Consider the following 22,581-nt stretch of genomic DNA (forward strand, 5'->3'; position numbering starts at 1 on the left):
GGCAGTCACAGCACTCTTTCTCTTTCCCCTCCACAATATATATGTGACATTAGCAGCTCCCTATCATCTCCTGTTAGCCTCACATCCCATTATTATTCCTTCTTACTGATATGGGATGAATGGAGCTAATAATATTCCACATCAGTTAAAAAGGAATCTTAATTAAATGTGATGGGGAAGTGCTAATACAATATGATAAGCCCCCTGGATAAGCACACCACATCATTTCTCTCTTTTTCAGAATCCTTTAAACATTCCTTGAGAAGAAAAGGGAGGTGACCTTGCAAAGGCTCCCCACATCCCTTTTCCTACTGCAGAAATAGTTTTGCTCATTCAAGTGCATGCAAGGCCCACATGTGGAGGATTTTTTACCAGGCTGTAGGTAAATCCAGCTGTTATGATCACTGAGAGTCACCTGGACCTTTACCTCTTTAAAGCAGATTTTTTGGTGCTGATGGGATGAACCTGCCTGACTGCTCTGGAGGTTTGGACCTCCTGGATGATGGAGCCAAACCCTCTGCTTGTCTTCTGCTGCAGCTAAAGGTCCTCTCAAAACTGAGACAAATGATGAATTAGGCTTTCAAAGGATATTTATAGGTGTAATTCTGCATGCAGATCTATCACATATCAAACCTCAGCTCTGGATGGTTGTTAAAATCCCATTTAAATGTGTTTGTGAACCCCCTAACTTGGTCAGTGCTTTGTTCTGCTTGGCCACACCAACTGAAATCACAAACTGCCAGCTGATGTGCTGTAAAGGCCACACAATATTGAAACTAACTAAACTTCACTAAAAGATAGCTTGGAGGGGGGATAATACACACCTAGGGAATATTAAGGTAAGTTTACCTCAGCAAAGCTAAGATCAAATTTGGCAGCTGCTGGAAATGGGTGGCAGCACATTGCAAAAGGCACTTCAGCAGCTGCAGCTGCCTTGGTGACTTGTCTGAGACCACACTGCCTCAAATATTCATCAGATGGAGAGTATCAATTCTGGGAGGCTCTTGGAAGTCCAAGGCACAAAAAGTGGGTGGAGCTCTCTCACTTGATCACTTTGACCACGTCAGAATAGGCCCCTCACAATCCCAGGGTATGAGTTAGTAAATGATATTCTTTGGATTTCAATATTTGGATTTTAGTTTTATAGTCCCAGTCCTGCTTTAAGCCAAGAATTGTTCCCTCACTGGAGCAATTGGAGAAATGGCTCAGACTTGTCCTTCCACATAAAATGATGCTTTACATTATACTCAGGAACTGCTCATTTGTTAATGAGCTCTCTCTTTCAAGAAAGGCTCAAATAATTGCAGTAAAACATCCAAAACTTATTTATTTCATATTCCTGCCATTTCACTTTTCTGAAGGAAATATTAAAAATGGAAGAACTGGCTCGAAGAATATGAAATCTGGGAAATTAATTATTACACAGAGATTGTAAAGGATGCAAAATGGGTATCTGAGAGCAAAGAAGGGGAAATTAGCTTTGTTTCCACATTATTGCTTAATGGAGGCTGACTCTGAAAAAAATCCTACCCTGGTTAAATTGGAGAAAATTCATTTTACTTGTGATCCATTTAAATGAATAGGCAGGGAAAAAATCAAGGACAGGCTGTATGTGGATTGATGGCATAGTTATTTTCCTTCCAGGAAATGTGTCATATGCTCAGGTAACTAGGACAAGCTGTCAAAGAATAGAAACATTGAAAAGATCTTAGTGTTCTTAAAGGCTAAAAGGTGATGGTATTGCTCCTTGAATCCTTCACTTCAAAAGGAATTTTAATTTGCCATCTGGTGGAACCCACATGTAGAATATTATAAAACTATTTTAACACAGAATTAAACCTTGCACTTTCATTTTCCTGCTGTAATTGTGTGTATTACAGGTGTCCATGTTAATACAAAACTGGGTCATTTGTTTGGAGTTTCTGCAATTCTTGAGGTGGTGACTGACCCCTAAATTTTACACACCAGAGTCGACTTTCCCAGTACCTTTTTCAGTTCCACCATTACCAGGTCAAGTCATGGAGAAAAAATCTTCCTAAATTATCAATTCTGTATCTGGAAGTAGCTGAGTGGGTGCTGTCACAGAATTTTTAGGAGTGAAAGGGAGCTCTGGAGACCATCCAGTCCCACCCCCTGCCAAGGCACCTGGAGCAGGCGACACAGGAACGTGTCCAGGTGGGGCTGGAATGTCTCCAGAGAAGGAGATTCCCTGACCTCCACAAGCAGCCTGTTCCCCTGTTCTGCCACCTCAGTGTGATGAAGTTCTTCCTCATGCTGAGCTGGAACTTCTTGTGTTCTAGTTTATGGCCATTGCTCCTTGTCCTGTCACTGGGCACCACTGGAAAGAGCCTGGCACCATCCTCTGTCACCCCTGGGAGATATTTATGTGCATAATGAAATCCCCTCTCAGTCTTCTCCAGACTAAACAGGCCCAGCTTCTGTGGTCTCCCCTTATAAAAGTGATGCTCCAGAACCCTCATCACCTTTGTGGCCTCCACTGGACCCTCTGCAGTGGCTCCTTGCCTTTCCTGGGCTGTGGAGCCAGGTCTCAGCTCTGCTGTAGGAGCTGGCAACTCCTCACTGCAAAGGTGTGAGACCAGCATGGGTCAGAAGGGGAGCACAAAGTGAAAAATGCTTCATCCTCAGCCTGGGCAACCTGACAGTTCCATAAAAGGGGATTTTTCTCAGCAATTTCAATATGCTCCCCTACTGGGAAGGGAAAAAAACCAAAACCAAACCAGGCAACTCCTGCAGCCAAATGCCAGCTGTGTGGGCAGCAGCAAGAGCTGCTGACAGTACAGGGATAAAATGTTTCTAAAATCAGGGGATATTCTGGGGGGGTTGGAAAGAAAGGTCAGGCCTGGTAGGCCCTGGGAAAATGTTAGGCTCATGCAAAACTGTACCTGTACAATCATTTCATGACTATGATAAATTATATGATTGTTACATGTGATTATTGTTTGGTAATTGGATATAATTATTGTTTAATCATAACAAGAATCATGAGAAAAGATGTTTGGGGGGGGGTTGATGGAAATGACAAAATCCATGCTTGGATGAAATTAATGTAATACAACAGGACAATATAAGTTTAATAATGAATCTGTAGTTATATAAGGACAAGGGTATAAAAATGTGATCATCCCAAACCATGCCAGAGTCAGGTTTGGGTTTGTACCCCTGACACCCAGAGCTCTTCAATAAGAGCACCTGCATGAAGTCATTCTGTGATTGTGTGCTCCTGAACACCAGCACTGCCATTCACCAATCCTGATGTGCCCTGCCCCACTAAGCACTGGGTGTAAATGGCTGCAACCCTCAAATTGCTTCATATGCTCTCCATGACCCACAGCTGCAGCACCAACCATCACTTAAATGGATTCCCTGGACACCAGACTGAAGAAGAAATGGCTTGGGGTAGCCAGCAGAAACACAGCCCATGACAACAAGGAGGAGAAAGCTCTATTTTTATCTCTTCCTGCTGACACATGGAGCAGCACACACTTCACTCCAGCACACACACAGCTGCTCAGAGGCTGGGATTTCTGCAGCAGCTCTGAGGCTCCAGGAAGTGCAGTCAAAGCAGATATTCTCTGTGCTGAGGAGGAGAGACAGCACAAGGATGCTTTGAAATGCTCTGCTTGATCTAGTTCATTCTACCCACCAGGGAGGCACACAGTTCCATATTCAAAAACATGGGTGCATATTTCCTGAAACTAGCACGAATATTTAATACCTCTCCTTGCAAAAACAAGATAATCATGCCTGCAGATCTTCCACAAGCAGCTATGGAGCATATTTGCCTCAGCAATCATTCAATTTGCATCTCTAGTGAAACAACTCAGTGAACAGGCAAACAGATTTTTATCTCTGTGCTTGAGCAGATCTGGCAATTGCTTAAAGCTCCAAGTGCCAGTCTTCAGGCAGGGACAATACCTGGAGAGAGGACAAATATTCAGCCTCAAAAACAAATACCAAAGAGAGAATCTTCATCAGGAACTGTAGTGATAGGACAAGGAGGAATGGATTCAAACTGGAATAGGGGAAATTTGGGTTACAGGAGACATTTTCAGGCCCTGGCACAGGGTGCTCAGAGAAGCTGTGGCTGCCCCTGGATCCCTGGAAGCATCAAAGGCCAGGCTGGATGGGGCTTGGAGCACCCTGGGGCAGGGGGAGCTGTCCTTGCCCATGGCAGGGGGGTGAAAAAAAATGATTTTTAAGGTCCCTTCCAAGCCAAACCATTCTGTGATTCTATGTTTCTGCTGATATGAGCCATGCATCTTTAAGTATCTGAGAGAATCAATTAACAAAAATTAATTATGATGGCTTTATTTATTCTTTTTTTTTTTTTTTTTGCAGGGGCCAGAGCTTTCCCTTGGCACATGTTTTTAGAGATACAAACACAACTTAAAAAAAGAAGTTAGAGAGAAAGCCAACAATATGACAACAAAACTGTTTGCAGCTACTGAAAATACTGTGTTAATTGCTCAGCTGCTCTCTTCAGGGCCTCAGACTTTCACCAAAATATACCAAGTGGTGTAGGGGGGGGTGGCTTCACCCTCACTGAGGAAGCTCAGATAAACTCATTAATCCACGGACAGAGCAGGAATCTTCTGTTTCTCCTTCTCCCCAAAGTCTCCTCTTTGTACAAATATGTCTGCAGCTGCACCCAAACCTGCAGAGCTTCTTAAGGCAAAGCCCACTCCTCCCCCTCTATAAATAACCCAGAAATCAGTTCATACTCCTCCCAAATTTCCTTCCCACTCCTGCCTGCAGCTTTGATTTCATGCTTGTCTTCAGCAGCCAGGGTGAATCACCCATCTCCTGCCTCCTAATCCTCACTCAGTCACAAAGCTCTGCAGGTTTTCTGCTGCTCCTCCAGGTATTTCTGCTTTGGGCTCAGTAAGAAAAGCCACATTAGGACAGAAAAATGCTGAGCAGGTGGCACTACCATAGCCTAACACACAGAGAAAGGAATCAAGCTTGTTCCCTTGTGGCTGTTGTATTTTAAACACAATTAAATAATGGAAGAGCATAAATTACAGCTTGGATTTTCTCATGTAGGTTTTTCTCCCCATGTGGGGTAGAGAATTCCACGTGAGGTTTTAGTGTCTCCAGTCTTTGCCATGTGGAATTGTGCCATGCCCATTCAACCTTGACAGGTCACTTTATTGAAATATCAGTGGTTTTGTGAGAATCTCAGGTTTCACATGGGAATAAAGGAACCCCAAACCATTAAAAAAGTGAATTCTGGCTGTTAGCACACCTGAAAGCAAACAAAAGGAAGTCACTTGAGGCTTAAATTTTGAATGTTTGGGATTGGCAGCATAGGACTGACCCAATGCAATTTCATGGTCTGTTTATCCATCCTGCTCTCTAGACCATCATGCATTTTCTAACAGGTGCTTTCCCTTAGCCAGGCATCTGTGACAAACAGAGCATGCTGCAGAGAAAGCAACTGCTCTCATAAATCTAACTCCAGTCAATGAAGAGCTCGTGGCTGAGACTCACAGAAATGCATAATCAATAATCATGGTCTGCAAGACAGGAAAATAGCTTCTGATGGCTTCCTCCAAAGCTGTGCAGCAGATTCTGGATTCTTTTTCAGTATTTCAGGATTATGCAGCTTCCCCAAAGGCTGTGTGGACCAGCACTGCTATCCTGCATAACTCTGTCTGGCTCTTGACCTGAATATGTTTCTCCTGATTAGGCAGTGACATTCTCAGCTGGAAACTCTGTTTGTACATTCAAATTGTTGTCTCAGCAGAAAGGTGTGCTGGAGTTATTCTGAACAGCCAGATGTGTGGCACTGTCTGTGTTTCAAAAATTTTAGTTATTAGCATGATCTGGAAGCTTTCACTCCCAGATCCCAGGATCTGCTGCCCCCGATCCCTCCCAGCACCTGTTATGAAGTGATGAGTCTCTGTCAAGTGCTGGTGCCAAGCTCAGCAGAGAAAAAACCACTTATTAACATCTAAATCAGAATTAGCCAGTGGCTGCTGGCCTGGATTCTTCCAGATGTAGCAGATCTGCAAAGGAGGTAGAACTTCTGTGCAGCAAACAGGGAACCTCAATGCCAGCTGCAACAATTTGTTCCCTTTCACAAATACTAAACTGACCTCAACACCCAAATATCCCACTTCCCTTAATTCATGCTGTTATTGGTCATATTTGCCATGAGAATTGCACAGCCTCAGATCAAATCTTCTGAATGGAAAGCAACCCCTGCAACAGCTGCCACTTTGCAGAACAAATAAAGGCCATTCAGACCAAAATCAGCTCCTGTCTCCTCAATCCCCCTGGGAAAATAGGACACTGTGTGCAGAGCAGAGAGCCAAAACCTCAGCACATGGCAGGGCAGAAAGCAAGCTCTGCTCCACCAGAACAATTATCTGCCAGGTCCAAGAGGAACACTCTGATATCTGAGCTAACCTGAACTATCAATCTAACACAGGATGTGAGCAGTTGTGCTTCCAAAAGTCACAAAATGTTCACCAAAATTAATACCATAGAGTTAACACAGCTCCACTTCTTACCAGGAATTACTCTGAAGTGCAAAATGCCCAGCTCTCCCATTTTGTGCTGGCTGCTAGAGTTTTTGAAGGCTCAAAAGCTGCTCCAGCATTACATAAACACAGAATTAAACAAAATCAAATCTATAATCTCTAAGGCTTTAGAAAAATCGGGGCAAGGGGGGGGGGAATGTATAAAAAAATCTATGATTTTTTAATGACAATTCTAATAATGTAGAAAAAACAAAGTTTAATTTTTTAAAAATTAGATTATCTTTAACTACTGAGCTCTGTCCATGGGGTTGGTAATAATTACTTTTCAAGGACCTTCTCAAGTATAATGCTCTGCACAGCTCAAAGGAAAGGGTACTGCCATGAAATCAAAATGGCAGAGCAAATATTTAATTACTGGTTACTCCAGCTCCCAGGCTGTACCTGAGCAGAGCCCAATGCAATCCTGCCCACTTTAGCCAGGATCCATCAGCATATCACCTAAATCCCAAGCAGCAGTATCAAAGACTGATGAAATGCTTGGAAAGAAAAAAATTATTTGGCTTTCTAGGCACTGCATATCATTTTTGAAAGACATCAGCTAGGCTGGGTGATTGTGCTGAAAATAAAATTAAAAAAAATACAGATAATTGGGGTCTCCAATTAAGAGTCTCCTCACCACAACCTCAGCATTTCAGTTTTTTAACAGGAGCAGGTGCAGCTCAGAGGATGACTGGTCAGCCATGTAAGGAGAGAACAATCACTTGCTGGAGCAGCCTCACTTCCCATGGCAAGCTCTGGATAAACATTCATGGAAGATTTTCCCTCAGTTCCAGGACTCCAGTTGGCTACAGACCCCCTACAGCCACTTCCAGGCTATGAGATGAGGATTTTTCTCTGGGTTTGCTATCTTTCCCAATAAAAGGGAATTCAGTGACATTGGGTGATATTTGGATGTCTAGTTCCTCTATTGTCTGCATATATCAACACATTTTTTTCAAGCCCTTAAGCACTTACTCCCAGAAGTGCCTCCTAAAAGCTGAGGCAAAGACAGACAGACAGTTCTGTCTGATAGAACAGACTCCTGGCACCACAGGCAGGAAATCCTGCCTGGGGCAGGTCACTGTGCCCTCAGAGGTGGAAATCGCTGACATTTTTATCAGTGGGCTGCCAGTGATGGTTCTCAGCTTACCCACAAATTTTACAATAATTATTTAGTTGTGGATTTGCTTTCTAACTGTAATGAAGAAAACACTTCCCTTTCTTCACACTCTGCTCTTTCTGCAGGGCTGTTACTGCAGCTGCTGGCCATTGCATTTCAGCAGTTTCATGAACTGTTTTTCATGGCTGTGTTTTGACTTCAGCTTGTTAGAAACATCCTTAGAGGGTGTGGGAAGGGGAGAAGAACACAAATGAGTTCTCCCTTGTCTCCTGTGAATATTCTCAGGCAACACTGCAGCCACATGCAAGAGTGACTCTGCCTGCTGGGATAAATTCCAGATCATGGAGTCTCCTGAGCTGGCTTTCTTCCCCTCATTCTGCAATTGCCCAGCAGCCATTAAACATTAATCCAGCACTGGTTCTCCAGTCTAGTATTGCTGCTCCTCAGCATTGCTGATGATATTGCAGCTGGCAGCACAGCCCATCTGCAGTGGAACTGGGCATTGATCAGGCTGTCCAGCTGGATGCCTGGCAGCTCTTTGTGCTGAGGATCTGCTGAGGCTCTCTGGGTCTGCCAAATCATGCCATGGGTGTCATCCTCATCCTCATTTCCACATTAGCAGGTGGGTACTTGTACTTGGTTTGTTTAAGACTGGATGGCTGCTGTATCCAGACTTGGAGTAAGGATTTTTCCATACCCAGATCCCTGCTGGTCCTTCCCAGCAAAAGGCAAAGGTTGCAGTCATGGGTCTGGATGTTTCCACTTCCAGCTGCAAAACAGCATTTCCAGCAGTGATGGTAAAACTACTCAAATAACAGTGGAAAGGGAACTTGGTGAACATAGTTCAGCTGATCTCTTTAATAACCTGCTCAAGGAAATGACAAATTAAATGTAACACATCACTTCTCTCCAGAATTTGCTTGGGCTCACAAGTTTGTGTGACCACCTGGGATGCCATCATTGACACCACAGGAGACTAAAGGTCAACCAAAAACTCATCTTCTTTTTCTTCCCTGATTTTTAGTTTCTTACTTGTCTAATTTGTTGCAGCATAGCTGTAACTAATCTGCATTTCATCTGTAATTTCTAAATTGGATGTATTGAGTGCTGCAGTTCTATATTCTTCAAACAGATTTCTATTCAACATTCTAGTTCATAAATTCACTGCAGACCGAATACATTTTAGAAGAAATAATATTTTCAGGGGGTTACTACACTTCTCAAACCCCTTATCAAATGATTTATTATTCTTAGACTTAGTATCTCTTTCATGGTTTGTGTTTTACTTACTCAGATAATGAAAGTCCTTATCTTTCTTTGCTTTTCATCATCTGTTCTGATCAACTCTACAACAAGATCAGTTGTTTTTTCCTCTTTCTGCCTTGTTTTCCTGATTCCCTACAAGCACAGCAGTCCTTTGTTGTGAACATGCAGTCCCACCCACTCAGTCTCTGGTACCCCTGACCCCTTCTGTGCCAGTCTGAGCTCTCAGCAGCAGCAGCTCAGTTGAAAATAGAGCCTCCACAAACCTCTTCAGGCAGAGTGGTTCCCTGAACCAGCTAATTCTGCATCAGAGGAGATTTGACAGAGGACTGGAATAATGGCAAGAACTCAGAAAAAGCAAAACAAAAACCCCCAAGATTTCATCCAATAGCCTGGATTAGAAGGGACCTTAAATCTCATCTCCCTCCAAACCTGTGCCATGGGCAGGGACATCTCCTCTACACCAGGCTGCTCTGAGCCCATCCAACCTTGAACACTTCCAGGAAGAGACCTAGACAGGGAAAGGCTGATAGGGAACTACACAAAGCCATTCCTTTAGTACACATCATCTCCCTGAAATGCATGCAAGCTCCTCCTAAAGTTGAAACACAGCTCTTTCTAAAAATTAAAATTACTTGCAGGTAGGACTACAGACATCAGGACAGAAATCAGCTTCCTAATGTTTTCTTCCAACTGGTTTGTGCAGCTTCTCTCCATCCTCCACCAAGAAAGGGAAAAAAAAAAAAAGAGGAAGAGCAGCAAAAATGTGTCATGCTCATGATATCTGTGCAATACAGACTAGGGATTTGTATTTTGGTTTCCTAGCAACTCTGAAGGCCAGTTCAGCAGTGATTTTATACTGAGCATCAGTTCTAGGCTGCTCCAGCTCTTCTCACAGAGAGATTTCTCAATCTTTAACTGCCTCCTTCTCTCCTTTAATGCACAGGTAAAGGGCAATCCTAGGCTGACTGCTAGATTAGTAACACCTACATTTTACTTTCACCTACATCCCATCCTCTGATGATTCTTTATTCCACATGAAAAAATGATGAAGGGCTCTTAAGCTAGTGTTTAATCAAATTGGTCAGGGGAAATGAACAAATGGAAAGGAGAATCTGCAGATTAAAATGAAGCTATCTTTAAAGAAGATCAAAGATAGAGCTGACCTCACATCATAGCCATGAAGAACCCAGATGCAGTTTCTGCAATGTCTGTTACAAAAACTTGCCATCTGTGAATGGTAAAAGGAGAAAAACCAGGCAAGAATAATGAGGTTAATTCTAGACCTTGATGAGCACTAAGCTTTTAGAATGATAGCTGGCACATCATTTCAGAATTCATAAAAATGTATCAAGAAATAAACACTGGGAGCATCAGTTTTTATGGCTGGGAATATATTTTCCACCGAGAACAGCTCCAAGGCTGGCAGGAATGCTCCAAGCTCTCCATCCCACTGTCTGGCCAAGATGCCTCAGAGAAGATCAGAAGCTGACCTGCATGGATTTAGTCTGCACAGCCCACTGGCCTCCCTGCTGGGGCTGCCAATTAGTTCCAGCTGTGAGAGTGTTTTCTGCACTGTGGTAAATTGCCAGTGGGTAACTGGATTAGGATCACCAAATTACTTTGCCTGTCAGCCCAGAAGTAAAGCAGTTAGTTCTCTTCTCCAGTTACTTCTGGATAGGTTCAGCTGCAGTTTGGAAGCCTGTGCACCAGGATGGATGCACTGATTCACAGTGTGGACCTGTGCTGGTGTTCACAGGGGTCCCAGGACGAGGGAAGAGATGAGAATCTTGGCTCCATGTTTCAGAAGGCTGATTTATTATTTTATGATATATATTATATTAAAAGAAAATGATACATTAAAACTATACTAAAAGAATAGAAGAAAGGATTTCATCAGAAGGCTAGCAAGGAAAAGAAAGGAATGATGATAAAATCTTGTGACTGACCAGAGAATCCAAGACAGCTGGACTGTGATTGGCCATTAATTAAAAACAACCACATGAGACCAATCAAAGATGCACCTCTTGCATTCCACAGCAGCAGATAATTATTGTTTTTCTTTTCCTCTGAGGCTTCTCAGCTTCTCAGGAGAAAAGATCCTAGCAAAAGGATTTTTCATAAAATATGTCAGTGACAAGGACCAACAGAAATGTGCTTTGTTCCACCTCCACAATTCACTGCTGAAAATGGTTTTACTGTCTCACTGCACCTGCACTCCTCAGAGGGGAAAAGGCAGGGACCCAGAGCAGCCAGCAGCATGTGTGGTCCTTGAGAAACTCTGCCACCCTTCTTGCCCCTCAGAAAATCAGTTCAATTAAAAGCAAAAGATGATGTTCCTCACGGTGCTTTATTTCTCCTGACTGAAGTCTGGGAATAAATGAAGCAGATAATCTGACACTAAAGTTATTAATTTATTTTAATTCTTTGGTTTGCAGCTACACATGGGGGAGACCCTGCTACCTACTTAGCATAAATTTGCAGCAAGATAATAATCTGCTGAGAACAGGTAATTTTCCCAGAGAAGAGATGACATTATTCATGGTAACTGAGAGAACAAATCACCTGGAAACCGAATCAGCAGGGTGCTGCTGGCCCACTCCTCCTGCTGACAGCCTGTGCCTGCTGCAGGCACAGGGGCTGGAGAGAACTGATCCTCCACAAGTGACTGGAGACATTGGACTCCAGGCATTTGGAAAGGACACTGTTACCATGAGCCTGTCTGTAACACGGTCAGAGATGACAACAGGAGTGCTCTGCAATGGTGCCGAGTGGACAATTCAGCTGCTGCAGTTATTAAGTAGGACCCCTTCACCCCCACCACGGCTGTGCAAGTTGACTCACCACTAAAATCATCTCTTGCTCCTGGGAGCATAGTGGATCACAAATGCAACACAAGGTAGTGAAAAGCAGAGAGCAGGAGGGAGGAGGATGTACTTTGCAAATCCTGATTGTTTAATGCATCGTGTTCCTTGGTAAAGAAAATTCCAGTTTGGGTTTTGGTTCTTTAAAGCAAAGTTCTAAGTCTACAGGCAGGGTTTGGAGGAAAACTGGGGAGGGAAATAGTTTGTTCTGCATTTTTCAGTGTTATGATAATATGTTAATTATTTATTTTGCCATGTTTCACTCACTGCCTTTGGTCAAAACATCTTTCATTTTATTCTGTCTTACAACATTCATCCTTTAAACTCAGCTACCACATTCAAGTGATTATGTGGAACAAAAATATCAGAAAATTTAATCAAAGGGACTAAAGAAGTCCCTTTGATTAAATTTTCTGATATTTTTGTTCCACATAATCACTTGAATATAATAATATTTTATTATTTTTTATAATAATAAAATATTATAATATTTTATAATATTTTTTTATTTCTTCCTGATTGTTTATAAGCACAGTCTGTGTTCTGGATTTTCAAGTGCCTCCCAATGCATTAAAAATCTGCATATGAAAAAACTGCTGAAATGACTTGAAGATCAGAGCCTGCATCTTGGAAATAACTGTTTCTTTTTTCAAGGTTTGAATAATTTAACTGGAATAAACTATCCAAAGGCCCAGGCACCAGGCCAGGGAGGTGTGGCTACAGGATAAGAAGGTATAACTTCAGGCAAAATCCCTTGGCCAGCTCAAGTAACCACAGGGACAAAGCAGAGAGGGAAGGGCAGGGGACCTCTCTTGCCCTTAATTGTCTAAGTGAGCCTAAGGAGATTAGCTGCACAATTAGGGATCTAATTAGTGCCACTCCCAGCCAGGACAGCAGCCTGTTTTCCATGTGCTTCAGTGTTACAAACCTGAGGTCTGACCTAGAAATGGAGTTGGACCTCCCTGTGCAGCCCCTCAAATCCCACCTTGCACTCACAGCTCCAGAGCGTCTGGGAATCCAATGTTTGCTTGTCAGGAAACAAATCTTGCTGTTTCAAAAACTCCTTTTCAGAAGTCATGCAAGGCAGGCATGAGACAGAAGTGGGATACAAACAGCAAACTGTAGAAGGGCTTGGGGTGGAAGGGACCTTAAAGCTCACTTAGTGCCAACCCCCTTCCAAACTTCCACTGTCCCAGGTTCTCCAAGCCCCACCCAGCCTGGCCTGGGACGCTTCAAGGGATCCTGGGGCAGCCACAGCTGCTCTGGGCAATCTGTGTCAGTGCCTGACCACCCTCCCAGGGAACAATTTCTTCTTAACATGCTAAACCTACTCTCTAAGTCTGAAGCCAATTCCCCCCTTGCCCTGTCACTCCCTGCCCCCATTCTTTTGAAGCACTTGTCCTGTTCCTAGTAACCAACTCAAGATAAAAAAACTAATTTCAACATATTCAAACCACTCTCAGTCAGTTCTGTTCTAGCTCCAGCCTCCAGAGCTTTGGGTGGGATGAGCTGCTGCTGTTCACTGGTTTGTTCTGGTCACCCCTTGGTGTCTGACCCCAGCCCTGGATGCTGGGTGGGGACACCCAGGCTGCACCAAGTCTCCTTTGTGTTCTCTGAACCTGTTTGATCCACCTGTGCAAAGAGAAGCAGCACAAACACATAGGAATGATTTCCACAAGACCACAAAGGGTTTCTGGTGTGGTTTTTTCCTTCCTAATCAACCCATTTATTTTGCTAGTTGCGTGCATGCTAAGAGGGGATGCTTGTAGGGATGGCTGACTGTAATTATATAAGACAAGAGCAGAGAAGCTGCACTCAGATTCATTTCCTCCACAGCCAGAGCCTTGATTTTCTGAGAATTAAATCCCCATAATGAAGGGGAAGCCTTTGTGTGCTGCAGTTGCTGTTTTACATCTCTCATTGCACCCTCTGAGTGCACACAAGTAATGACTGAATGATTTCAGGGTTTAGCTCTTGGAGTAAAATCAGCATCTCCAGGTCAATGTTACATAAAGAGGCAGAATGTGTGCTGGTAAAACATGCACATATTGCTTTCCCTGCCTTGGGCAGCCCTGTTCTGGAGTCTCAGCAAAACCAAAAAAAGAGATCAGAGAGGTTCACAAGAGAGAAATACCATTGTAGAATCATGGAATGGCTTAATTCTAGAATCATGGATTGGCTTGGCTTGGAAGGGGCATTAAAGACCATCTCATTCCAACCCCCTGCCATGGGCAGGGACACCTTCCCCTATCCCAGGTTGCTCCAAGCTCCATCCAAGCTGGGCTTGGACACTTCCAAGGATGGGGATCCACAATTTCCTTGGGCAACTTGTGCCAGGGCCTCCCCACCCTCAAAGGAAATATTTTTTCCTGCTGTCTAATCATTGTCATTGTGAAGCCATTCCCCCCTGTCCTGTCACTCTTGTAGAAAGTCCCTCTCCAATGGCCCAGAGGAACAGGCAGCAGCCTCTGCCTGCCTCTTTAGCAGCAGGGCTTGGGAGCTGCTAAAGGTCAGACTCCACAGGCAAAGGGCCTGTGAGCACTGCAGGGAAACAGGAATAACTGCAGTGCTCAGGAAGCCCTGAGCTCACGGGCTCTGCATGGCTCAGCAGCTGGGAAGGAGCAGGGAAGGAGAGCCCCCAAACACCTCACAAAGCTCTTCATTCCCTCCTGCTGCACTGAGAGCATTCTGGGCCAGGTGGATGCTGATCACCATCCCCACTGAGCACTCTGTGATAAGAATAATTTTAATTTTCATGGTTTTCCTCTTTTTAAAGCAGGATAATGAACATGTCCTTTCCCTTGTGTTCCCAGACTTTGTCTGCCCTGCTCATGTCACTGGCAAGTTCCTTAAGGCAAGGCTTGTCTTTTGCTGTTTGTGTGGGCTTTGTGCAGCACCATCTGACCTGAGAGGCACTGCCACACTCCAGCAGCAACAGCAGACGCTGAAGCAGTGCCTGGTTACAAAAATAAACACATGAAAAATACATTTATGACCCTTGTGTACAGCAAAGTGCTGCACACAGGCAGACATCCATTAAGAGAAGATCCAATATCACAGAGTGGTCTGGATTACCCAGACCTCATTTCTTCTTCCACCACTCACAATATAAATAAATTCCAGACCAGAATTTCTTAGGATTACTTAGAAACACCCTTATTTTATCCATCTATTTTCTATCAGATAGTGAATTGTATATTGCAAGAGACAACAGGGTTAAACTTCATCTGGGATCATAAATATAATGGGTTGTTTTAACATTTACTTGAGTATATTTCCTTTCAAAATAATCTAAACAGAATAAAATTAAGCCCACAGCAGTAGAGAAAGAAATAAAAAACAACCCCCAAACCATGCACAGAGAAGCGAGGCACAACAGGGAAAAAATAAAGCAGCTGTAAGCTCAAGTGGAAACAATTTGATTACCATCAATTCCCTGAAGTACTGACCAGATAAACACTTGTTTAGTTTATAAGTTCTGACAAGATCACAACCCAAGGTAGTACAGCAGCAAGGGAGTGATTTTTCTATTTATGTATTGAAACTGCTGAGGAAATAATAAAGACAGGAATCAAAATCCATGTCTTCTGTGTAGCTACAAAATATTTCCAGTAGGCAGAGAAGGCAAACTCACTGGTATTGTTATGAAGATCACAAAGACCAACATGCCTAAAGCAACAGACAGTGAAAAAGTTGCTTAGATTTGAAAATCTGACTTTATTATATTTATAAAATAATTTCCTAACAGATGTAAGAGAATTATTCACATCATCTGGCAAATGTTATATTTGTCCCCCCCTTTTATTTTTTGGCTCAGTTATGAGAAATATGTTTATTTTTTAAGTGCAAATTCAACCTCCATTTGGAGGAAGCAAAAAGATTATTACAGAAAAGGATGAATTAAACAGAAAAGGAGTTTTTGCTATTAAACTTTCTCCCAGTGCCTAAATATAGAAATTATAGCCAGATAAACTGCTTACGTAAAATCTCTTTATCACTTCTTAAAGTGATGAAGTCTGGAGCTGCAGCAGCTTTTGCTGAAGAGTTTCTTCATATTGTTCAGTCCCAGAAAAGCTCTAGCCTTCTGCCCCCTTTACTCTTATTTAATTCCTGGTTGCAGAAGTTTGGCAGGTCCCCTGGGTTATTTGCATCTCAGCTGGAGCTATCAGTCCTGCCTTTAGGAAACCTGCATGGAAACAATCACCCCAGGTGGGGATCAGAAATTGGACTTGATCTCCACTTGGGAAAATTCAACAACTGGCTCCAGTCAGGGAAAAATGTACAAATGTGGTGCTAATCCCAAAGGAAGGATGCACAGACGCAGGGACTGGACTAAATGATGAGATGCACAAATGCATTCTGGGCCTAATGAGAAGGGGAAATTCTTCTCACAAATATTTGCAGCAGGTGAAATCAGGAATTTGTCATAGCAGATGAAGACATAAACTCTCCCAAGATCATTCTCTTTGACAGTCAAAATTAATACAAAGTCTTAGTCAAATACATGAAGTTAAAGAGATCACACAATTTAGAAGTTTCCAGCATTAGGCTTTCCCAAATTCTGATGATCCTATCCTTTTTTCCTTACACTGAGCTTTCAAGGACTAAAGAATTAAATCTCTCATCCATGTCATCTCATTTACTTGGCACACCCTGCTGAGAAAGAATGGAGCCCTGGATAAAGATCACAAACACTATTTCAGGTCAGTCATGAGGGGTTTGCAGCTAAGAGGAAAATAAATTAACAGAAAGTAAATTTAACTTTAGCCAAGTCATGGCTGCAGCTTCTGTATAACATCATCTATCATCCCCTCCTCTCTTTGCTCACTCAGCTGAACAGAAATCCAAACTAACCTATTCATTTACCCAGCCCTGGCTCCAAATATTGAAAGCCCAAAGTGCTGGTTCAGCCACAGTTTGGATGGGGTGAGGCAGATGAGTTCCTGGTCATAACAGCCATCAGCTTTTAAAAAATAATGATCAGTATGTCAAGCTGTATCTGTCATAAAAATATGTATTTTGAGAAAGTCCTTTTGATTTCAAAATGCTTTTCTTCAGTCCAAGTAGCATTTGAAATTCTCAGTCCTCCCCAGCTTCCATCAGGCTGTCAAAATGAGAAGCATTTATCCCTGAAAATTCTTAGTTCAGTATGAAATATTGAAAAGGTGATGTGGGGCCAAGCTGGTGACCTACATTTCAACATTCCTGAAATAACAATACAGAGGGGAGACAGTGGACAGATGAGCAGAAAGAGACCAAAGTCATTAGATGAAAGGAAAAATCAAAAAAAAAAATTAGAAAGAGGGAGGTGCATACTTGACAAATCAGAGAGGTAACAAGAAAGCAGAGAAAATGGAATAAACAGAAGTGGAAAGCAGGGAATGTCCTGGGAATAAAGTGTTCTGGGAGCAGGGGCGAAACTGAGACTGTACATCATGATGAGGGTCTCAGCAAATGGCTGGAATTGACTCGAGAATTCAAGGAGCAAAATCTAAAAGTAAAATAAAAGAAAGGGATTTAGCCTCATATGGCCCTTGCAGATTATTTCTATTTCAGTTTAGGCACTGCATCCACACAAGTAAGCTGGCATGATTTCCTTCCCCAGACCACTGAGCTGAGAGATACTGCAGCTTCAAAGAATTACTTTGGTGTGCTTTAAGGGCATGATTTTTTCCATGATTCAAGAGGCTGTGAACCTAATTTCTATGATACTTTCCTACAAATTCTTAGGAACTTCTTTTTGGGAATTCATTAAATCACTGTTTTGACCAATTTTCATGAGAAACATAAATAACTGGGCTGTTCTGTATTCCCCCTCTTCTGTTCTTTAAAATATTCCATATATTATCACAGTGTTTCTTAGACCACTAAAGATGTGAATTTTAGGCCTGATATTTGGCTTTCTATATATTTCTGGTTTTGAAGGCTGGAATTATGAAATTCCATAGAAAACTGATTTATTAATTTAAAAAATAGAGAGAGGCTCTAGCACAGCTGTATTTTCTAGCTCCTTCCATTTTAAACAGCTGCAGCATTCTGCAACAAACCAGGAACTTGGTTTTGTATTCTGGGTTGCTAATTAGTTATTATCTTTTATAGCTTTAATCAATGAACTGCTAAAGCTAAGCCAGAGCAGTGCTGTTATTTGTAAATTAACCTTTAACAGTCTCAGAGAAACAGCACTTTCAGCCCCTGCACATTCCTTGCAGTGACTGCTTGATGAGCCTGGTGCTTGATCACACCTTTTTTCTGTAGGTGAGGAAGGTCATTTGAAGAAGGAGAACAGAAATTCACTGACATTTCAGGAAGGAATTGTCCTCCACTTACAGTCCCAGTGTAAAGCTCTATTATATGAAATATGTTACAACTTATGTTATCACTCTCTGAGTTATTTTCTTGGGCTCTTTCTCTTTAAACTGGATTTTTAGAAGAATAATTCAGTGGCCAAGAGCTTTGTGACAGTACTCTGGGGTCCTTAACAGCTTCTCCTGTAATGCCTGCCTGATTTCAAGACCAGTGTCTGTTCTACCAGTGAGACTCAACCCCCCCAAACCACTTTCCATTCCTTCTGTGCTGCTGTTACAAGGACTCAGAGATGCAGACAATGTCAGATGTTACTCCATGAAAAGAACAACTGCAGTGCAGCTCTGTCCCACTCATCACGACCTATCACCCAAGCCCAGGGAGCCAATCTCCTCTCCACTGACCTGTGCTCAGCAGTCACTTAAAAACCAACACTGCCATTCCCTTGGAATCTGCCTCCTGCAGACCTTCTGGCATCTCTTCCAATTGTTTCTCTCCACCAGATCCTCTGTGCTCACCTTTCTGTACAAGGTTTTTACTGGTGTGATGTGGGAAATGGAAAGACAGAAACTTCCACAGACACTGAAGGGTTTGATCTGCAGCCCTGGGAGAAGCTTGGATTGATGTGAAAATACAATATACAGACATTGAGCAGAAAAATTATAAACTTATGCTTCTATAGTTGTAAGTAGGACTGTGCCTTAAGTGAGTGAATAACTGTATTAATAAGATAGTGAAGGGTTTAGAATGCAGGGGTGTGGTTGTACAGAGCAAGGTAAGAGTTTAGATGTTATAACAGAAACATCTGTGGGCAGGTGAGACAGAGGGCAATGGATAAAAGTATCCACAGTGCAGCAAAATTAAGTAAAGGTGATAGGTTAGAAAAGCAAAATAAACATTGTGTCCATTGGATTAGAAAGTTCTACATTGTCTGTGACCATTTTGAGCTCTGGCTGACTGCTTGCTCTCTTAAATCTCACAGCCTCTGAGACTGATGGTTATCTGAGCAATAAATCATTTTTAGCCCAACTGTGGTCCCATCCCTTCACTAAATAACAGTGTCCCCTCTCATGCCCTTAGGTTTCTCTGCTCAGATCTCTTGTCCTTGCACTATCATCCTTTATCTCATCTGGGTCCTTTTCCCAGTTTCATTGGAATGAATTATCTCTTTCAGATACAATATTCTTATTCAGGTTGGATTTACTTGTTTGAGATCCAAATTAGTCTGTGAAACAGAGAACTGGGAATGCCACAACTAACAGTGGATAATTATAATGATTTCTTTCCCTATCAAGGCATTTTTGGACATTTTGTCTTAAAATCCACACAAGATCCCCTGTCCTTTCTTCACAGGTTTCCCACCGTTTTTCTGCTCACAACACTCAACCCCAAACCAGCAGCACAGAACTCACTAGGAAGACTGACTTTACCTTTCAGGAGATTTTGCTTATTTGACATATTCACAGTTGGTTCACATTTAATTTTCTGAATTCCTGACTTGTTTTGCATTTCATGCCCCATCAATGGACCTCCTCTGCATTCCAGGTGATTGCAGCAAGAGCCTTCCTCTGACAGCAATACAAATTTACTCCAGAGAAACTGCAGCTCCCAGTGTAAACCCAGTGGACAAGGAATATCCCTAGCTAGCATGGCACATGGGAGAAGGTCACAGGTAGAAGGAAGGAACAGCAGGAAAATCAGAATGAAACCAGGAAAGTTGTGAGACACACAAACTTCAGAGGACAAATGCTGAAAGATTCAGATTTGGGGTGATGAGATGGAAAGAGCTTTGTATAAAGGGATCTCATTTATTATCTTGTTCCACCCCCCTGCCATGGGACACCTTCCACCATCCCAGGGTGCTCCAAGCCCTGTCCAACCTGGCTTCAGACACTGCCCAGGATCCAGGGGCAGCCACAGCTGCTCTGGGCACCCTGTGCCAGGGCCTGCCCAACCTCACAGAGAAAAATTTCTTCCTGCAGTGCTCCCAACCAGCCCATGATGGTCTGTCTGCTGTCCTGTCCTTGGGAGAGCCCAGGCAGTGCAGACAGGTTGAAATGATTGCACTGCACCCAGCTCTGGGGCCCCAGCACAGGAAGGACAGGGACCTGGTGGAGCTTTACAAAACAGTGTTACCACCTCTCCTCCCCAGTAATTCCCTTGGAAAAGGAAAGGGAATAGCAGATAAATTTAGGAGAATGTTACCACAGCAAAATCAGAAGTACAAAATTAGTGTGGTTGAGGATGGCATTTGCCTAGGCAATCTTAATTCTGTCTCTTGTGCATATATATGAGGGCAGACACTGAAATCCTAATTTCCTGAAAGTCTGTGAGCTATTGCCATGGACTTCAGAGATGCCAGGATTTCACCCACAGCTTCACCTACACACACACAGATTTCAGATGCAGATTTTATCATTAAATCCTTCCCTCTTTTACAGAGCTGTCTGAATGGAATTCTTTTATTTTCCCTCTCTACAGATGGTGTGTGGCCCAGTGCCTGATTTACTGCACACATAGAAAGTCTACACTGAACACAGGAGTTGAAATTTGTCATGACTATTTTTCATCACAAATCCTTATTGTTCTCCTGAGTCTTACATGTGCTATGAAAGCATCTTTAGACTGGTTTTGTCTAGCAAAAATGCATTTTGAAGGATTTGCATTGCACCAGTTCTGTTTTGTGGATTGGAATCAGCAGCACAGAGAAATACACATAGAATTGTCTAATGCCTACTAAGTCTAAGCTCTGAATTATTCATAAGTCTGATTTATTCAGAAATCTTCAGTGTTTTATGTCTAGAGCAAAATTCCTGTTCATCTTAGTTTCTGTTATGAGCTCTCACCACTTTTGCCAATCAAGATCCATTTCTTCTGAGTTAGTTACCAAAAAACCAGAGTTCATTCACATTAGTGGTCATCTAAAGTCTGATAGAATTGCCAAAAATGCCAAAGGACATGGAGCAGAAACCAGAAATTCATTCCCTGATCTCACTGTACAACATGTGGGGGAGTAACAAGACACCAAGAGAGCCAAACTCAGAGCCAGAGGGAGTTTGAACCTGCTTGTCCCACCTCACCCAGAAGTCTCCCAGCTGCAAACCTACAATGGGTTGGACTGCTGCCTGAGGAGATGCAAACTCAGTTTTAAAAATGCCAGATTCACTGTTCTTTGCATGGATTAAATATTCAATAAAGTCAACAGGAAGGCTGTCAGTCAAATTAGGACCAGGTTTTGTTTGGGAACACAAATTTGCTGAAAAATGGGTGATGATGTTGGAGTTCAGCTATATGTTAGGAATTAGGGATTTACTGATTTAACACTTGACTTGTTATTACAGGTCTTGAACCTAAACCAAAGAAGGAAAGAGGCACTGAAAGGGATATCTGTGGGAAGCCACAGGCAGGATTCTAAAGCAGTGGTAGGAATTTGGTAAACATGTGGTGTTCTGAGGCTACAAAAGCTAACACAACCTTTAATCCTGAGATTTCTCCATGAAACACCTGCTTGCTGTTAAGGATCAGGGACATCTAAAGCTTTTGGTTACAAAGAGAGGAGAAGAACATTATCTGAAACTCACAACAAAAAAAGAAAAAAAGTCTAATTAATGTAATATCAGGGTTGCTAATCCCTTGGGAGAGGACAGAGACAAAACAAAATAATCTTCTTTGTGCTGGGCTGCATTCATTGCACAAGTGCCTCACAAGTCAGGGAAGGAGGCAGCAATAAGAGCCAAGGGGTACTGCTGCTCAGACAAAGAGATGTTCAGGTTCCCAAAGCAAGTCCAACATGATAAGACCCAAAACAGAACAGCAAGCAGGACTCCAGATAGGGGACCAGGGCTCTGGGACCCAAGAGCCACTGGAGCTCCTCAGATGACAGAACCATCCTACCTTTGCACTCAGCTTCTGGGCCTTGGAAATTGGCAGCACCAGCATGGAAACCTCTGGGAGAATGTTTGCATCCATACTGAACTGGGCATGAGGCAAAACACTGAGTGCTCAGCCAAGGATGCTCAGGGCAGCCAGAGCCTGGGGGGAGCCTTTGCAAAGGTTGGAGTGTTCTTGTGGTGACATTTTCAAATGCAAGCTCAACAGCCACACACCCTTCATATCCTGCAAAGGCTGTGTGTTCCTGCAAAGCCTGCAGCAGAAGGAAGGCACACAAACCCCAGCTGATCATAGCCTAGGGCTCCATGACATATTGAATTAATTCCCAAATCTGCTTCTGCAAACAGCTCTTCTGCAAGACCAGCGCAGGTTTTACTGGGCATCATTAATTTGTGGATGTTGTTGCTGTGATTGCAAATCCTCAGGCTGTGCCTCAACCCTTCATCCAGGGGAAATTCCCATTTAAATAGAAAGAAAGGTTTGCAGCAGAAAGATTAAATGAAGTAATTATAAGTTTTACTGCTGGAGACCCCACTGCCCAGCATTTGAGCTGCCTCTGTGACATGGGCATCACTCCTCATGTCAATTCCTGAGT

General features: G+C 42.8%; 1 protein-coding gene across 1 annotated transcript in view; it reads right to left on the bottom strand.

Moving 5' to 3' along the window:
* The window catches only part of LOC103817213 (protocadherin alpha-2), a 144,409-nt gene that overhangs the window by 13,974 nt on the left and 107,854 nt on the right, over positions 1-22,581 (bottom strand). The gene's annotated exons all lie outside the window — the stretch shown is intronic.

This window comes from Serinus canaria, chromosome 13 (assembly GCF_022539315.1).
Source record: "Serinus canaria isolate serCan28SL12 chromosome 13, serCan2020, whole genome shotgun sequence".
NCBI classification, from domain to species: Eukaryota; Metazoa; Chordata; class Aves; order Passeriformes; family Fringillidae; genus Serinus; species Serinus canaria.